This window comes from Gossypium hirsutum, chromosome D03 (assembly GCF_007990345.1).
Source record: "Gossypium hirsutum isolate 1008001.06 chromosome D03, Gossypium_hirsutum_v2.1, whole genome shotgun sequence".
In the NCBI taxonomy this organism is placed as follows: domain Eukaryota; kingdom Viridiplantae; phylum Streptophyta; class Magnoliopsida; order Malvales; family Malvaceae; genus Gossypium; species Gossypium hirsutum.
This window is the reverse complement of record NC_053439.1, coordinates 11,561,731-11,580,334: the sequence shown is the minus strand read 5'-3', so window position 1 is coordinate 11,580,334 and position 18,604 is coordinate 11,561,731.

Below are 18,604 nucleotides of genomic sequence, written 5' to 3'. Positions count from 1 at the left end.
TAAGACACAGACGTGTGTCTCAACCGTGTGTGACACAAAACCATGTGACATAGATGTGTGTCCCTTATAGGTTTTAAAGGTTCCAATTCAGACAGTTACATGGCCTAGCACACGGGCGTGTGAGGCCATTTTGAAGGTTACACGACCTGGTACATAGGCATGTGGCCTGGCTGTGTGACCCAACTCAGAGAGTTACACGGGCACGGACACGGACGTGTGTCCCTTTTTCGATTGTTACACGGCCTGAGACACAAGCCTGTGACACAGCCGTGTGACCCCTGCAGTTTAAAATTTCTAACTCTTTCGTCAATGTTCTAAATGTTTCTGATTTAGTCCCAAATCATTTCTAAAGTGTTTCTAAGGCCCTGAGGGCTCGATTAAGAGATGATGTGCATGTATATGAATGGATTATGCTATATTTAGATCAATGTTTGGAAGTGCATGTTTTTATGTTATGGTTTTACGGTAATGGTCTATAACCCTATTCTGACGATGAATACGGGTTAGGGTGTTACAGGAGCAGAGCAAAGACGTGATTTCAAGTGGTCCATGGCACTTTAAGCTGCTTTAGTCCATTCAAATGATTGGCCTTTGCGAAGAAAATCAGAGATGGGAGCTGTGATGGTGGCAAATCCCTTAATAAATTTTTTCGATAGTAGGATGAAATGCCTAAAAACCCACGTATGTCCTTGATCGTGGTAGGTACCAACCAAGCTCCGATTGCCTCAACCTTTATGGGATCCACTACCAATCCCTCTCGTGAGACTATATGACCCAAATATTCAACTGTGGTTTGTCTGAATATACACTTGCTACGCTTTGCAACAAAACCATTCTGTTGCAACTTTTGTAGCACTTGTTGTACATGTTGCAGTTGTTCCTGCTAATTTCGACTGTAAACAAGAATGTCGTCTAGAAAAATTAAAAAATTACATAGAAATGGTCAGAAGAGATCATTCATTTTTGCCTGGAAAGTGGATGACGCATTGGTTAACCCAAACGGCATTACGAGGAACTCGTAATGTCCTTCATGTATTCAAAACACTATTTTTGGGACATCATCATCCTTGACCCGAATATGATGAAATCCAACAAGTAAATCCAATTTGGAGAAGAAGTGAGAATTACCCAATTCATCAAAAAGCTCTTCAGCAATGAGAATCAGAAATTTGTCCTTCATGGTGATTGTAACAGCCAATTTTTAGTGAAATCAAAACAGTGATTTTGAGACCACAAATCTGATGAGTAAATTATTATTTTATTATTATTTTAATGTTGATGGGGGTATTAGTAAGGTCGTATTAAAATTTTGGTAAGAAATTTTGGTGTTTGCATGATTAATTAAGTTAAAAGGACTAAATCGTAAAAAGTGTAAAAATTGAGTTCTAATAGCTAAATGATTCAAATAGCTATGAAATCTTAATTTAAAGGAATTATATGGTAATTAGACCTTTTAATGAGTTAGTGGATATACATGACATGGTTTTATTGAAATTTTAATGGTTTTAAAAGGTTAAATTAGTCATTCAATAATTAAAAAGAAAAACTAATTAACAAAAGATGAGAAAACATTGTCATCTTCATCTTTTCCTAATTGGAAAACGTAAAAAAACCATTGGAGAAGGGGGATATTCGGCCAACCTAACCTTGAGTGCATGGTATGTAATTTTGCCCTGTTTTTAATGATTTTTATGTTTTTGAAGCTGTTTTAACTTAATCTAGCTAGCTCGAGGATTAATTTGTAAAATTTTTAAAGTTTGAAGGTTATGCCATGAATGTTCTTGAATGATTTTTTTATGTTTAATGCTATATTATGAATCTTTGTTAATGAGTAAATAAGTTTTGTAAAGTGAGTTTTGATGAAATTTGTATTTAGGGATTTATTTATAAAAATGGTAAATTTTATTTTAATATTATGAAATAATGGTTTATTTGGGTTGAGATAAGCCCGTAATAAGTTTTTCTAGCTTGAATGGGGGTTTAAAATGTTTAGATTTCAATTTATGAGCTTAAGGACTAAATTGTAAAAAGTTAAAATGCTAGGGGTAAAATACTAATTTTGCATAAAATTGAATTATGGATTAAATTTATATTTATAAGTATGTAATTAAATGAAACTATTGTTTTATATCATGAATGGGTTAACGATCGCGAAAAAGGAAAGATTTCGGAGTAGTTCCTATGCTTTGCAATTACTACAATCTAGTCTTGTAAGTTCGTTTTATGTTTAATCTTAGTTGAATTAAATACCTTGTCAATGATTAAATCTTTAAAGTGTGTTATGGAATTATGTTTAAATGTTGAATTATATTGTTATTCGGGCTTTATGCCTAATAGGCTTACTGCCGGTGTTATTTAGGCTTTGTGCCTTGCAGGCATAGTTCTTGTGTTATTCATGCTCAGTGTCTAGCAGCCTTATTGTCTGTGTAATTAAAGTTAACATCCTTTGGAAATTATTATTTAATAGTAAATGAGTTTACTGATTGAACTTACAGAGCTCCTTTGTGCTTATTAGTTTAATTTGTTTTTGTAGGACTTTTGTAATCGTTGCTTTGATTGGATCGACTCAGAAGCTCACACTATCATCATTATCTCGATAGCCACTTTTGGTACCTATTAGTAGATGGTTAAGTGGCATGTTATAGCATAGGTCCTTGAATTATGGCTTTTTAATGAATATCTAAATGTTAAAGTTGGTATGTTTATGCTTGATGTTAACAAATAGTATTGGACTTGTAATACATGGCTATAAGTCCTTTTGCAACACTTTTAATAGTAGATGTATAAGGTATTTTGGTGCTAAGTGAATGCTCAATTTTGTTGTGTTTATAAGCTTAGTATAGAATGTGATATGATACTTGAATTTGTGGTAGGTTTTGGCTTGTTTAAGTAAATTTTATTTGCATGTGTTTGAGGTGCCTATGAGTGGCATGTTGGTTGAATGTTAGAAGGATGATTTAGCATGTTTTTGGCTTGATTTTGGTCACTTTGACTAGGTCTTTTGGATGGAAAAATTTAGGTTGCAAGTAAGCTTGAATTGGAAAACTTGTTGTTTAAGGTTCATTTTGGGTCCACATATCCTGATATGAGGGTGTGTGTCTTAGCCATGTGTGACACATGGCCAGGCAACACGGTCGTGTGTCATATGAGAATCACTTTGTATGCAAGTCAGGCAGTTACACAGCCTAGCACAAGGCCTGGCACACGGACGTGTGGAGATATTTTAAGAGTTACACGGCCTGGAACACAGGCGTGTGACTTGGCCATATGACCTTACTCAGAGAGTTACACGGGTGAGGATACGGGCTGGGACACGGTCGTATGTCCCTATTTCGATTGTTACAGGCCTGGCTACACAGCCGTGTGACCCTGCAGTCAAATTTTTCTAACTTTTTCTTAAACTTTCCGAATGCTTCCAATTTATTCCAAAATTGTTTCAAATGTATTTCCAGGGCCTCGAGGGCTTGATTTAGGGATGATATGTATGTGAATGAATGATTTGTGTTATCTAATATCATTCTACAAAATGTTCATTTTAATTTTTTTTGTATGGTAATGCTCTATAACCCTATTCTAGCGACGGATACAGGTTAGGGGTATTACAATGACTGCGTTGAAGCCAAGGTAGTCAACGCAGAACCGCCACGTTCCATCCTTCTTCTTTACTAGCAGCACTAGAGAAGAAAATGTACTATTACTTTTTCGAATCAATTGGTGGTCTAACATGTGTTGAACTTGACGTTCGACTTTCCCTTTCTGAAAATAGGGATATCTGTATGGCCTGACATTAACCAATTTGCTTATAGGTTGTAGATGGATAGCATGGTCGGTTTCTCTAATAGGGGGTAAACCGTGTGGAGCAACAAAAACCATTTTGAACTCAACGAATAGATTTCTCATATCCTTTGGTTCGACTGTGCCTTTCGTCGCTGGTCCCGTATCAATTTGCAAACAATAATACCCAGTCACCGCCTTAGTGTCTTTCAAATGCCGTAAGGATTGCGATTGTATTGGTTGAGATGCCAACCCTATTTCCCCTTGCCAACGATGTTCCTTTTTCCCTTAACGAAATTGAAATTGGAGCATATTAAAATCCATAGTCATCGGCCCTAAAGTGGCCATCCAAGCAACCTCTAAAACCATTTTGGTACCTTCTAATGGTAGCACATAGAAGCCTGTCATTAATTCAGTACCCTGAACTCCTAATTTTAGATCGCGCACACAACCTTTATTCTGTAACTTGTCTCTATTACCCACAAAAACCTTAAAATTTAGCGCTGCCATCACCGTTACACCTAAATGTTTCGCTACTCGGGATTATACAAAGTTATGTGTACTACGGTCATTAATCAAAATGTGTACCTGACGGCCTCGAATCTCCCCGTAGCACGAAGGGTATTAGGAGTTAAGTAGCCCACGAGGGCATTGAAGGAGACCAACTATTTTTTTCGCACGGTGTTGTCAGAACCTTCTAGTTCGTTGTCGTCATTGTCCATTGCCCTTGTCACGGGAATTAGGTGGTCATCCTCAAATTCATCATCCAACAGAAATAACTAAGGATCCTTACATTTATGACCTAGAGCAAATTTAGCATCATAGTTATAACATAAACCTTTCTCTCGTCGTGCTTGAGCTTCAACACTAGAAATCCTGCGGGGTTGCATAGGGTTGGGAGAGATTGTGTAATGGTCTGATGGAGGTGGGCGTCTGGATTGTGCTTTAGGCCTAGTAGGAAACGTGGTAGGTGTTGGTAATAGAGGCGGTAGTTCCAGACTTGGTACCCGACCCAATATTTTTGTCTCCCGTTGAATTTGGTTTCATGAAAGTGGGCCAGAGCAAGTACTTCATTCATAGAATTGGATCGATAGCCCAGGACCTTATTTTTTATATCCAAACGGAGCCCAAGCAGAAAACATTGTGTAAGGAATTCATCAGATAGGTTGGTTGTGTGCAAGACAATGTCTTCAAAACGTGTTTGATAATCTTCCACTATCGTTGTTTTGATAAGCTTAGAAAGTTTCCCTTCTAGAAATTTGATTTCCATCACCGTAAATCACCGTTGAATCGCTTCGACCAAATGGTGCCAACCCGCTAGTTGACTTTGTTGCTACATCCAAAGAAACCATTTCTTGGCAGTTTTGTCCATTTTGAAGGATGCCATGGTTACCCGATGGTGGTCCTCAGTGCCGTAAAACTCAAAAAAGTTGTTCATGGATGCTAGCCACTCTTCTGGGTCCCTCCCGTTAAATAGGTGTAACTCCACTTGAACCAGTGTTCATAAGAAGGGAAATACAACTTTGGATTCGGCTCTCATATTTGTCTTCCCCCAGTTAACCATGATTTCCCCTGTACCTTCACTATTGCAAGAAGTGGTTGTCGTAGCTCCCAACTGTGCAGAAATCACTGTTAACTAGTGAACTACATCTTGAAGGGTTCGCTGAGTGGTCGCATTCCATTACTTCTGATCCTCCGCCTAAGATTGCAGAGAGACCAAAATTTAATTGTGAAGGGCACTCATCTCCTGTAAAATTTTTATGGATTCGATGTTATTCACCATATTGTCCAATCTCAATGAAAGCACCAAAATGTTATGTGTCAATAACCAGAAAAAGAGAATATAGGAATAAAAAAGGAGAATAGACAGTAGGTTAAGAAGTTGGGAAAATATCCAAGGAATACAAATAAATTTCATGTTTTACATACTCTATTATTTATATTCTTAATCCTTAGGATCATTTGAAGTGGACAAAATTGGTTAAGGCCTGGGGTGCCTTGCTCTTTGTCAAGCTTCTGCGTAACTCTCGATTGTTGGTGTCTGTTCCTTGATTGCCAGCTCCTCTTATGGTTACGTCATCATTCCTTGCTTTTGCTATCTCAGCTATTTCCTTGACAACTTCTAATTCATATGAATTTGTATACTTAGAAAAGAAATTATGTTGAAAGTTCATTGATTTTGTCTTCTAATTGCATGTTTAGTTACAATTTGCATTACTGACTAACAGAGTGAAAACTGTGAAATGGACCATGTAGTTGGGAAACTTCCTAAGTCTACTAAACCTTACCCAGAGATTAATCCACTACCACAAAATGTTATTTAATTTACATCACTTACCAAGTTACAATTTCACTCTAAAATATTAACTAGACCACTCTATCACTAAAACTTTTCCCTTGAAAATATAGTTACAAAGTGAATACTTAAGTAAACAAGGTACATGCTTGCATGGCATAGTTTGCTAATGTAGATACTTATGTGGACAATTTCTTTTAACGACACATAGGATTCTAGAAGTATAAGTTACCAAAAAAAATTTGAGGGGTTCAATCAAATTTCTGTAACCTGTAATATAACTTGAATGAAATAAATAGAATTTGGAACACCATGTGATAGCCAAATGGTTAAGGGTGTTCACTGCCCCAAGTGTGGCCTGGTTTCGAGTCATGAAAAAGAAAATAATAAAATCGAAATCATAGTAAAAAAAATGAAATTCTAAATTATTAAATTATTAATGAATTCTAAATATATTAAATAGAAATATTAATTTAAATAAAATAATAAATTATATTATAATATTATAATATTATAATAATATAATAATATATAATATAATAGTAGATAGAAAAATAAAATAAATAATATAGAAATATAGATTTCTATATCAAAATATATTAATATAAATATAATATGCAAAATTTGTTAATTAATTTATTTAAAAATAAATATCCATTTTTTTTTCAAATTTTACATTTGAAAATCTTATCTAATTATTTAACATTCAAATGAAAAATATACAATCAAAATTTAAAATTTAACAATAATTTCATTTTGAATTATATTTTATTAGATTTTTTCAAACAAATTTTTTAAAAAAAAATTATTTATCATTGACGTTTACTGATATATATCAATATATATAATAAGATTTTATATTGAGATAAATTTATTTCATTTTTGCTTTTTATTTTTCTATTGCTTATAAAGAGAGATCCACTTATATTGTGTAAAAGTTAAAATATTTTTATATACTTCTATAAATAATTATATGATTAATATATATTGGAATTCAATTTGATGAGTACAAGAACCTTCATAAATTTAGTTTTTGACATATGATGTAAAAGTTTGAGGTGGATATCTATTTCTTTTTACACATAAAATAAGTAGAGATAATATTCATCTATCCATTCAAACAATTATGATTATCATAAAATAATAATAAATTTAAATAATCTAAAAAGCCATTAGATAACAAAATTCTACTTTAAACTTTAAATTAAATTAATCTTACTTACTGTAAATGATTAAAACAATACATTTAAAGTTTAAGTATAAATCAATATTTGTGATAAATAATTTTTTAAAGTTAAAAATCATTACTAAAAGGAGAATCAACCAAAAAAATCCAACGAGAAAAAGGAATACTACACTAAAACATATAAGCTTACCCAATATATTCCGTCCTAAATCCCTCATTATCATAAGAAGAAATAGAAGAATTTGCAAAACTTAAAATTATATATAGAAAAGGAGGATTACCAATAAAAACTAGTTGTACAATATAAAGTCATTTGAGTAAGATAATGAGTCACTTTAGTAGCATCCCGTTGTATATAATGGAAGGGAAAACATTAAAATTAAGATTTTAAATCACAAACAACCATTAACAATATTACTAAATTTTGAAATACACTTCTCAGGCATCGAGAAAAGCATGAACTACTTCTTTGCAATCAGTTTACCATGTCGAAATTCAAAGTGCATAACCACTAAAGTGACACCTATATTGTCATGATTTCAACCAGATATGGTTCCATAGAAACATCAAAACCACTAGACGTGGTTCCAGTGTTATCGTGTAAAATAACACCAATATTTATCGAGTTTGCTTCTTTTGAAATGGTATTATCCACTTTACACTTAAGTCAGCGACCATTTGGACTCTTCCACCCTACTGGAGCTATTCCAAATGTAGAAAAAGGCTACTACACTTGGTTGAAGGTAGCCTGAGCATTAGTTCTATTGCGAAGTGACCATCCATGTTATGGCAAACCTGGATCACAAGACTGCAAGCTCATCAAATGTGCAAGCTCCCCAAATCTGTGATCTCACCAAGACTGTGAGCTCTTCAATAGTGAGAACTCATCAAAGCTACGAAGTCTTAAAAAGTGCGAGCTATGTTAGGCGAACTTATAGATGTGAGCCCTTACTCTGCAAGTTGCCAACTTGCACTGAAATAGTGATAATTTTTTATAAGACGTTTTGATTGCTGATTAGACTAAAACCAACCAAAGAAGAAGCAAGTTGTATGAATCAAGCTGCAAGATTAAGCCAAGTTGTAATTATTTTATTATTATTTGATTATTTAAGCATAATAGTTCATGTAAAATAAGATGTTGTTCTTGTAATGAAACAATTGTTCACAATTTGATTTCTCCATTTTTATCTTGATTTTGCTTTATTTTCAATCATTTCTTCATCATATATCTAACAATTGGTATCTAGAGCCACTTATCTTTAAGGGCCTATTTCTAAAAAAATGTCTTCAACAAAATTTTCACCACCTCCACCCCCTATTTTCACAGGTGAAAACTGCCATATTTGGGTAGTAAAAATGAAAACCTATCTTCAAGACTTAGATCTTTGGGAGGTTGTAAATGCTAAAATAGAACCACCAGTGCTGAGACCAAATCTTACACTTGTTCAAATGAGACAACATAGTGAGGAATGTACTAAAACCACAAAGCGATGTCTTGCCTACAAAATGGTATTTTAGAAGTGATCTTTACAAGAATCATGCTTGTGACACTCCTGAGCAAGCTTGGGATAAGCTCAAGGAGGAATCTAGTGTTCGTAGAAGATAAGGCAACAACAAATGATCAATCTCAAATGAGATTTTAAAAACCTTAAGATGGAAGAAGCTGAGTCTGTAAAGAAATATTCAGATCAAACCATGGCAGTAGTGAACCAGATAAGACTGTTAAGGGACCAGTTCGCGGATAGTTGAGTAGTTGAGAAGGTCATTACCACTTTTCCTGAGAGATATGAATCAAAGATATCCTCACTAGAAGATTTGTGAGACCCATCAACTATCTTACACTCTGAACTAATCAATGCTTTGTATGCTATCCTGTGAACCTCCCTATGAGGCCCAACTCGCCGAACCTTGTGAACTCTCCTATAAAGCCAAGCTCACGGCACCATGCAAGCTCTCTAACAAAGAAAGAAAGAACTAGCTTACTGATAGTGGCTGTACAAGTCACATGATTGCAGATGCAAGCATCTTCAAGAGCATTTATAAAAAGGTTTCAATCCAAAGTGAAAGTTGGAAATGGCCAGTACATCGAAGTAGTAGGAAAGGGAAATGTTTTGATTAAAACCCCATCAAGTACTAAACTTGTCACAAATGTTCTTTTAGTTCCTAACACAGGTCAAAATCTTATAAGTGTAAGTCAACTGCTTGAGTAGAAAAATTCTGTGGTATTCAAGGACAACAAATGTTTAATCCTTGATCCAAGGATGTGAGCTCATATAAAAAAAGATGATAGATAGAATTTTTGTTGTCAATTGGAACTTGGCAACTTCGGTAGCATGTACTAGCTCACTGGATGAAAGCAAGTTAAGGCATAAGAGAATGGGACATGTTGACTACAAATCCTTAAGCCAAATGCCCAAGAATAACCTGGTGGAAAATTTATCGAATATGGCTAATCATGAAAATGTGTGTGAAATGTGTCGGCTTGGGAAACAGGTGAGGCTTCCATTTCTTGCGAATAAAGCATGGCAAGCCAATGAAAACATATTCACATTCTTGAACCCATGAAAATAAGTTCGCCAAATGGAAATAGGTACTTTGTATTATTTATTGATGACATTAGAAGGTTCTATTAGGTGTACTTCATGAAAAAAAAGTCCGAGGTGGCTAAATTCTTCTTTAAATTTAAATCCATAGTTGAAAACCAAAGTGACTGCAAGCTTAAGATGGTAAGATCAGGCAATAAGGAAGAATACGCTTTAGAGAAGTTTCAAAAATTCTGCGAAGAGGCTGGTGTCCATCATCAATTGAGCAATGTGTATACTCCACAAAAAAATAAAGTGAAAGAAAAAATAGAATTTTAATGAACATGGCTCGTTGCCAAATGATTTTTAGGCAGAGGCAATAAACATTGTTGTTTACTTGCTAAATAAACTGCCAAGTAAAGCCATTGAAGGGAAGACTCCATTTAAGGCCTAGTATGGTTTTAAATCCTCTGTGTCATACCTAAGAGTATTTGGTTGCACCTGTTTTATTCATGTTCCAAGAGAGAAAAGAAGCAAGTTGGACAGTAGAATACAGCTAGGGATTTTTTTTTGGTATTGAAGTTTAGGAAATGATATAGAATTTACAATCATTTCACCAAGAAAATTATCATAAGTAGAGATGGGAAGTTTGATGAAGATAAAATATAGAGGTGGAATGCAATTGAGGAGGAGATGCATGAACAGGGGGTTCAAAAATCGATATGCGAGCCATTAGAGATCAAACTGAAGATGATGCAGTTGATGAACAACCAACGTGAGGAACCAGATAGATCACTGAAATCTATCAACGATGTAATCTAGCGAAGCTGGAACCAGTTACCTTTGAACAGCTCAACGAGTAAAATGGTGAACTTTTATGAAAGATAAAATCATTATGACCAACAAAAATGAAACATGAGAATTGGTAGATAGACCAATTCGCAAGAAAGTGATTGAAGTTAAATGGATGTTCAAAACCAAGATGAACCCTGATGGATCAGTTAATAGATATAAAGCCAGGTCGGTTGTGAAGGGATTTAGCCAACAATATGAAGTGGATTTCAGTGAAACATTTGCCCCTGTTGCAAGGTTAGACACCATAAGGCTTCTACTAACTCTTGTAGCTTAAAAGGGTTGGAGGATACGTCAAATGGATGTAAAGTCAGCCTTTCTAAATGATTTTTTAAAGGAAGAAATTTATGTCGAGCAACCTCAAGGGTTTTCAGTACTTGGGTGCGAAGTCAAGGTGTATAAATTGAAGAAAGAACTTTATGGCTTCAAGCAAGTATCGAGGGCTTGGTATGAAAGAATTAAAAATTATCTAACAGATATGGGTTTTTGAAAGAAACATCAACGAACCCACATTATATGTGAAGAAAATTGGTAATTAAATACTTCTAATTATTTCATTATATGTTGATGATTTACCTGTGATTGGCAACAACAACGAACTAGTGATTGTATTCAAGGAATAGATGCAAGAGAAGTTTGAAATGTTAGACTTAGGTGAATGACATACTTCTTCGATCTGAAAGTGAATCAAGCTCGCAATACAATTTTCATAAACCAAAAGGGGTCCACGATGAAATCCTACAAAGATATAGCATGGAGAATTGTAAACCGATGAGAACCCTTATCACTCAAGGTGAGAAGCTTCCCAGTAATGAAGTTGTTGAGAGGGTTGGTGAAACAAGCTATAGAAGTGTGATTGGATGCCTAGTTTATTTGACTGCATCTAGACCTGGCATAATGTTCGCTGTAAGTCTATTGTCAAGATACATGCGTTGCTGCAATGTAAACCACTACAGAGTAGCAAAAAGAGTTCTGTGATACATAAGAGGAACTCTGAGCCATGGAGTGAAGTTTGTAAAGGCTGAGAGGGTGAAACTACTTAGGGATTCAAACAGTGATTGGGTTTGGTCTACTAAACACATAAAGAGTACCTCAGGTTATTTCTTCACTCTAGGATCGAGCCTGTTCTATTCAAGCTCGAAGAAGCAAGAAAAAGTGGCACAATCAACTACAAAAGTTGAGTATGTTGTAGTCGCAACTGCTGTAAATAAAGCGATCTGGCTAAGGAAACTACAGAATGATTTGAATTTAAAATAAGAAGAAGCAATAGAGATTAAGTGCGATAATCAATCTATTGTTGCAATTGCAAAAAAAAAAAATCAAATCTAGTGTTCCATGGAAGAACAAAACACTTCAAAATCAAGTATCATTTTATGAGAGAAGTGAAACAAGCCAAGAAAGTAAATTTGGTTCACTACAGTTCATAAGAACAGTTGGCTGACATTTTAACAAAACCAATTGGGAAGATGAATTTTGAAAAGCTACGTCATGATATTAGGGTTCGCAACATAGAGGCCAATTATAACCCCCCTTACCTGTGTCAGACGCCAGGACAGGGTACGAGGCATTACCGGACTTTGAATCAATCATACAAAATCGAGACTTGAAATTTCATCCAAATTAAAATTTTCTTTGTTTATACCAGATTTATCAACTCAACATGGCATTATCAAACAAGTACAACCCATACAATATTCGCCAACATCGATAGCTTTATACAAAATGGACTATCAAATAATACGGGCTAAATCAATTGTGACACATAACAAAATGACCAAGTCCTTTATAATGCCATAATTTCAAAATAATGTTTTCAAAATACCAAAAGAAAGTTGATAGTGTAGATGGATCACTGACGATCGCCAAATCCCGAGCTAACTTGGTGATTCTATAAAATAAGGGAAACGAGAGGATAGTAAGTATATAGCCTAGTAAGTAAGTATGTAATTAATAAACAAGTTTCTAGCATGTTTCCATAAATAATATAATCATAATCACACATAAATTCACTATTTATTCAAGTTCTAGCAAGTTGTTTATTCGCGTCATAGTCACTAAATTATTTTTATCCAGAGCTACAAAACTCCAAATTAAAATCCGTAAATTTTTCATAAAACTAGACTCACGTACCATATTACCATAAAATTTTAAGTATTTTTGGTTTAGCAAATTAGTACAATTTATTCTTTAAATTTTCCCCTATTTCACTGCTCGACAGCTCTGAACCCTCTTCACTAAAAATTAGTTATCTCATTGTACAGAATTTAAATGATGTTCTTGTTTGTTTCTATTGAAAATAGACTCATTTAAAAATTTAAGCATATAAATTACAAACCATAATTATTTTTGTACAATTTTTACTAATTTTCCAAAGTCGGAACAGGGGATTTCGAAATCATTCTGACCCTATCTTGCTAAAATTAAAATATCTCAAAATATTTAACACTTTTGCTTATTCTGTTTTCTTTATGTGAAAATAGATTCATTCAGATTCAATTTAATATCTCATCAAACCTCTAATTCAATTTCTACCATTTTTGGTGATTTTTAAAAGTCACACAATTGTTTCTGTCCTAAATTGTTTTGTCGTTAAATTTACTCTTTCTTAATTTCATTACTTCATTTCATCGTACCAAAGGGTCGATTAAAGATCAAACACATTGTTCATCACATATATTTTCACTTAATCAGTTTCTGATGAACACTTTGAAATTACTCAGTTATATGGTGGATTAGCACTCAGCACCACCCTTATAGTCATTAGTACTCGGTGAAATCAGCACATAGCAACCACCTGTATACTCAATGGTACTGGGTGAAATAAGCACATAGCAACCACCTTTATTTTCATTAATTTCAGGTGGAATCAACACATAGCATCCACCTATATTTCCAACGATATCCGGCCCATTCCAAAGGTTCAACCATGAATTCTCACTTTTTTTTAACATTTTTCCAACTCTTCCATATTCAACCACAACTCATAATTCACCTCAAGTAATTATCCCATATTCAATAATATCTTATAAAAAAGTTAAAACATAAGTAAAAACAAGGTATTAATCACATAGAAACTTACCTCGGTGCAAAATATAGTAATTTTGTAATTCAGTCCACAATCTTTTCTTTTCCCCGATCAAGGTCGATTCCACGTCTTTTTTGATCTATAATAGCAGATTTAGCTTATTTAATACTCACATTCATCAAAACAGTCCTTGACTCAAACTTTGAAAAATTACGATTTTGCCCCTAAACTTTTGCATATTTACACTTTTGCCCCAAAGCTCGAAAATTAAACTTCATCTCTTATTCTTATGTTTTATGACATGCTGAACATTTTTCCCTTCTATGGAAACATCAAATTCTCACTCTAACACTTATGAACATTAGGTATTTTTACCGATGATGTCGTTTTACTCGTTTTCACCTAAAATCGCTTAGCAAAAGTTCTTTAACATAATTTATAACTTCATATTCTACCATAAAAAATCAAAATAAACACATTTCACCGATGTGTATTTTTCCAAATATAAACCCTAGGTTAAATTATTGCGAGAATAAGCTAAATCAAATTACCGGGACTCAAAAACGTAAAGAACATTAAAAACGGGGCCTAAAATCACTTACTATGGAGCTTGGAAGCTTGAAAACCCTAACTATGGCTTCATCCCCTTGTGAAATTCAACCAACTCTTGAAGATGGATAAAAATTGGCTTTTTATTTTGTTTTTAATTCATTTTAATAACTAAATGACCAAAATGCCCTTAATGAAAAACTTTGGAAACATGCCTAACCATGTTCAGTTTTGTCCACCAACTTAACCAATGGTCTAATTACCATATAAGGGCCTCCAATTTAAAATTTCATAACAATTGGACACCTTTAACATGTAGAACTCAACTTTTGGTTTTTTTACAATTAAGTCCTTTTTCCTAACTTGAGTGCCCAAACGTCAAAATTTTCGAACGAAATTTTCACAAAATAATTCCATAAAATTGTAGACCATAAAAATATAATAAAAATAAATTTTACCATTGCGAATTTGTGGTCCCGAAACAACTGTTTCGACTAGGCCCAAGATCGGGATGTTACACCAATAAAGAGTGTTCTGAAGTGACCATCCATGTTATGGCAAACCCAGATCACAAGACTGCCAGGTCACCAAATATGCGAGCTCCCCAAATCTGTAAGCTCACCAAGACTGCAAGCTCTTCAATAGTGAGAGCTCATCAAAGCTTCGAAGTCTCGGGAAGTGTGAGCATTGTTAGGTGAGCTTATACATGCGAGCCCTTACTCTGCAAGTGGCCAACTTGCACTAAAACACTGATAATTTTTTATAAGGAATTTTGATTGCTGATTAGACTAAAATAAACTAATGAAGAAGCAAGTTGTATGAATCAAGCTGCAAGATTAAGCCAAGTTGTAATTATCTTATTATTATTGTTTATTTAAGCATAATAGTTCATGTAGACTAATATGTTGATCTTGTACTGAAAGAGTTGTTGACAACTTGATTTCTCCATTTTTATCTTGATTTTACTTCAGTTTCAGTCCTTTTTTCACCATATATCAAACAAGTTCAATCATATAAAAAATGTGTAGCAAATGAAAAAAGTTTAAACGTAGATGCATCACTATATTTCCAACAAACAAGGTCTCGATGAAACCATAAAATTTGGGAAATAAGAAGAACTTGATCACGACTACTAGTATCGTTACTGGCAAGATGAAAACCAATAAAGCTCCTGATAGAATTGAAACTAAAATTAAAACCAGCTCCACCCCAAACATCTCTCACTTTTGGGCACCAAAGAACAACATGATTAATACTCTTAGTTGCACCATAATTTGACAACTCGGATCGATATTAACACCTTTCTTAACCAACCTATTCTTATAAGGAAAAATTGACGCAAACATCTAAAAAAATTACTTCATTTTCAGAGGTAGCTTTAAGCTTTAAACATCTTGTCATATCCCTTCACTACCATAGTCAGCTATCCTTGTATGAAGTTGCAAGGTATGGCGACATCCACTTTTAACATCCTACAACCCTCGCTTGTTGAAATGTCAAATGAGTTGGCCGTAAGGTTCAGTGGCAGCATTAGGAATACTAAGGATGCATTGGGCATCAGTTGGTGCTAAAATTCCTTAAAAAAAAGTACTTATCTCATGATGAGCCATCCTCTAATAGAGGCTTGCTCACTCACAATGATTCCATAATAATAATCGATGTTTATTCAACAAAGAAAGTATCATCATTCGATAGCCAAGGATCATTAGAAACATGAATATCCTGCCCATTACCAAGCCTCCATCGCAGGCCTTTAAGAAGAAAATTTTTATTAGCAAAAAGACTCCTCCCTAGAAACGAGGGATAGTTTCCCTCATTTGCAACAAAAAACCCACAACGAGGAAAATATCTAGATTTGAAAACTTTACTAGAGAGTTTCCCTTGCTTACCAAGAATTACAAGATTAAAACAATAGAGGTTTCGAAAACCTATGCCACCTAGCCTTTTTGAAACACGGAGTTTGTCCCATGAAGCCCAATGAATACCTTTACTACCTTCTGAACCTAAACCCCACCAAAACGAGCTCATCATACGTTGACTCTTCACAAGTACTAATAAGAATGAGGAAGACACTCATACAGTATACAAGCATTGCTTGTGCGATTGTCTTCAAAACTATTTCTTTACCTAGGTAAGAAAGTAGTTTATTCTTTCAACTAAAGATTCGTTTGCTAAGCCACTCGTATATAAAAAAATAATACTTGTTTTTTCTTACGTCCCACTAAAGATGGGAGATCGAGATGCCGTCTATGATCCAAAGATGATACCACCCCCAATATCGACAAACCTGCTTATTTCTCTTGGGATTTTGTGTTTGAACTGAACATAATATCTGCTGCAAGATGGCCAACCATTCAGCAACTCGCATAAGTGGTGGACAGTCTAAGTGCAAGAATAGTGGTAGACTCTTCATATGTGACAAGCTTGGTGGATTGTCCAAGTGAGAATAAGCTTGCAGGCACATAAGCTGCAAAGAGCTTGGTGGATTGAACACATACTAAGTATATCCACGGAGTATGCTTACGGAATGTATCCACTGATTCATGAAAATATTTTGGTGCATCTTGTACAAGTTATTTTACGTGTCTTTGATAAAACCAATCTTAGTTGGTAGATTTTTTTAATGTGTTTAGGTAATGATTAACATGTTTAGTTAATTTACATGTGTACAAGAAATGTATTTCAAGTTTCAAGATTGTATTAGTGGGATTAGCTGAGTTCTATCATGAATCAACTAATATATATTGTAAAAATTGTATTTGAAATTTGATTAATGAAAAATAACAATTTAAATTAGATTTCTAATTCTCTATTTTGTTTTCTGTCTTTGTTCTAAACACCAATAATATCAAATTTATTGAAGTTAATAGTCTAACTCAAAACAACTTCATAGGTTGTCAAAATACTTTTAGCTGTATGGTTCTCAGAATAATTTGCATTGAAAAAGATAAAATTGTTATCTGCAAGGAATAATGGGAGATCATAGGACTACCCCTACAGATAAAAAAACCATGCAAATCACCTCTAGCTATAGCCAGTCGAAACAAAAACACTTCACCCTTCAGAAAAACAATGAATAAGTAGCGTGAAAATAAATCTTCTTGTTGTAATCCACATTTTGGAAAGGTGGGACCAATCTTCTTACCATTCAACACCACAAAATACTTAACGCAAATGACATACATCATGACCTAGTAAAAAAACTTCCCATCAAAACCAAACTTAAGCATGATAAGCTTTAGGTAATTCTAGTCCACCCTATTGTATGCCTTGCTAATGTCAATTTTAAGACCTACTTCACCCAGTTTTACCACATCCATTATTCTATATATGATGGATGATCTCAAACGCAACATTCCTCACTTGTCTCAACGGTTGGTATGATTAAGAGATGCCACCAGAGCATGTATGAATAAGAAATCTCAATTTTATTTAAGAGTTAAAAGTTTAAAATATTTTATAAAATTTTTAAAATATGTTTTAGACAAATTGAAAGTTTTAAAAATAATTTAAAATAATTTAGAAATGATTCACAGTTGACCAAATGTGATCGGAACCTAACACGGGCCTCAAAAGGTCAAAACAACTTAAAATGGTGTAGGGTTGTAACAGTGACATGACGTTGCCATTTGACTTACTAAGTTACAAATTTGTGATGTGAGGAATGCATATGCTCAATGTTGATTGAAGTCGCGACATTGCAAATCCATGGTCGTGACGTGACTCACTGAGTACGCTTAAAACACCTAAAAATCACTCTAAAATATCCTTAAACACCATTAAATCATAACTCATGATTCCAAATAATTTAAAAACATTTATAAATCATATTTAATCATAGCCATAAACATGTTCAGACCAATTTATAGCTCAAGAATTTGTCTTATCCTTTTAAGGAGGTTACGAACAACACTTGATTTTACAAATCCAAATACTTATAAACACTTATGATAATCTAAGTCTCTATGTGCATTCCAATAACCTATATAAATAACATTTAATAATTAAAAAAAACCTTAAAAACTTGATGGGTGATGCAATACTCCCGAAAAAATCTTTAAGCTTCTCGGACAAGGTCCTTTACCTATGTGTTTTAAACAACTAACGTGTGAGTTTTAAAAGCTTAGCAAGTAGCCAATGATAAACCTACTTATCCTATTCTTTATTAATGTTGAGTCCCTTTAAACATGTCATATAAGATTCAGTTAAGCGTATTCTATTGTCACTAATCAATTCATTTGAATTAATTGAATTATGGGGCTCAACTTACATTTTAATGATTATTAGGCAATAGCTTATGAAAAGTTCGTATAAGGATTACTATCTCTCGTAATTCTTTAAAACATTTGTTTCTTAGCTTTTCAAAACATGCATATACATGTATTTCTAATTTAGGGTGC